The sequence below is a fragment of the Drosophila tropicalis genome, unplaced genomic scaffold (assembly GCF_018151085.1).
Source record: "Drosophila tropicalis isolate 14030-0801.00 unplaced genomic scaffold, ASM1815108v1 contig_740, whole genome shotgun sequence".
NCBI classification, from domain to species: Eukaryota; Metazoa; Arthropoda; class Insecta; order Diptera; family Drosophilidae; genus Drosophila; species Drosophila tropicalis.
In genome coordinates this window covers 10113-11913 of record NW_027173227.1, presented here as the reverse complement: position 1 = coordinate 11913, position 1801 = coordinate 10113, and the positions used below count along the sequence as shown (strand labels likewise).

At 38.4% G+C, this 1801-nt stretch overlaps 1 long non-coding RNA gene across 1 annotated transcript; it reads right to left on the bottom strand.

Annotated features, from left to right (window-relative positions):
- Nucleotides 1-444: 444 nt before the first annotated feature.
- On the bottom strand, nt 445-1332 carry LOC137579633 (uncharacterized). The gene is made up of 2 exons (XR_011032870.1): nt 1042-1332; nt 445-977 (listed from the first exon to the last, which is right to left on the bottom strand). It is a non-coding gene; the product is annotated as an uncharacterized lncRNA (long non-coding RNA).
- Between the last annotated feature and the right edge of the window lie 469 nt (nt 1333-1801).

Below are 1801 nucleotides of genomic sequence, written 5' to 3'. Positions count from 1 at the left end.
ATCAGGTGAAATTTGATTAGGGTCGCAAGGGCAATAATTGAGAAAACGTGATCAAATATGTTGCTATAAATGTTTAAATGTTTCGTTTAGCTTTTGTTGCGCCTCTTGCCTATATCTATTCCCCAACCTTATGTCCCCCTCCTTTCTCAATTTGCATGATATTGTTGTAGTTTTTGGTATTACTGTCTGAGCCCTGGTTGAGAGCTAGCTAAAACGAAAAAAAAAAAAAACTTGGGTTTATTATGCTGATGACTTTTAGCTGTGATTATCGTTGCCATTTTTGCTTGTCGACGCTATAACGCTTATGAAAATTTCCGGGGATTTTCCCTTTTTGAATTGGATTTTAATATTGTAATCAATTCAAATGTAAATGTAATCTCACTTTGAGAACATTAAAACTATTTTTTAATCTATTGAAAATATAATTTCAATAATATACACAAATTTAGTCTGCTGAAATTTTTACTTTTTTTTCAAAATATAAATTCCATAAGAAAAAATATATACAGGTATCGTCTAGTCAGAAAATTGAAATTGGATCATCTAGAAACAGTATTTAAAACGTTTGCCCCAATTTACAATTACAGCGTGCACGTAGGCACTGGCACTGTTTTAAACAAAAATTTATAATTATTTGAAATTCTTCATTAGCGGCTGCCACGAACAGTCGTCCATTGAACTGCGTTACGGGAGCCACTTCATTAAATGAGAGACTTGCCACGCTTCTATAATCCTGGAAAATGCCGAAGAAATTTTCAGGTAGATGGCAATAATCCTTCGGACAATCTGAAGAAGTTACGACCAGCACAAAAGGTGGCCGCAGTCCATTTTCCTCCATTTCCAGCTCCTATTCGAATTCGAGTTGTTGAGGTCTGGACTTAACCTCGCAGCCTCCCATACCGCAAGCCTCTATCATGGCTCCATCGGATGACGTGCTCGGAATACTCTCCACACTAAATTCAACATCATTTTTGAACCTATTTTCAACAGACCGAATATTCAGTCATGTTTAATTTAGATTTTTCTATTCCTTGCACTTACCGCTTAACATACTCCGGTTTTTCGTGCCCTCGGCCTTTTCGTTCGTGTCCCCGCTGGAGAAACTCACTACTTGATCCGCAGGATAGCGCACTGTCAGACGGCTGGCTACCGTCGGATGCCTGGGACTCTGTGCTAGTGTTCGATAAACTCCGACCATCAACCAAGACAGGTGCTTTCAGAATTGTCAGGTGTCAGTGCATTGTGTAGTTTGTAGTTTAGACTGACACCTGACTAATAAGTCAAAGCCTACTAGTTCCAATGTATTGACAGGTGCGTCAGTGTAGCCCTGGTTGAGCATCTTAGCAACCTTAGCAACTTATGTTGAGAGCTGTCTTCAGGTCAGGTCCTATATAAAGGGGGGCCTCGGGCTTGAGAGCTCAGTGTACAACCTCCCCTGGAACTAGCCGCAAGTAGTGCAAAGTACAAAAAACAGTAAAAAGACAATGAGTGATTTAAATAAAACAGGCTACGCCCCGACAGATACTTTCGAGAATGAATAAGCTAAGCAGTAGGCAGTTGCCAATTCGCCTACTATAAATAAATAATATATAAATAAATGCTTCTGAATTTTAGATAAATAAACACAATTGACGACCTTCTGAAGTTCAGTTACTTCTGTCTAACTGAAAATCATAGATACTTTCGAGAATGAATAAGTTAAGCAGGCAATAAGTAGGCAATAGCCGAATCGCCTACTATCTTCTGTCTATTATACTGTTTTATTTTCTGAATGGGTATAACTGGCTAATTTAATTATATT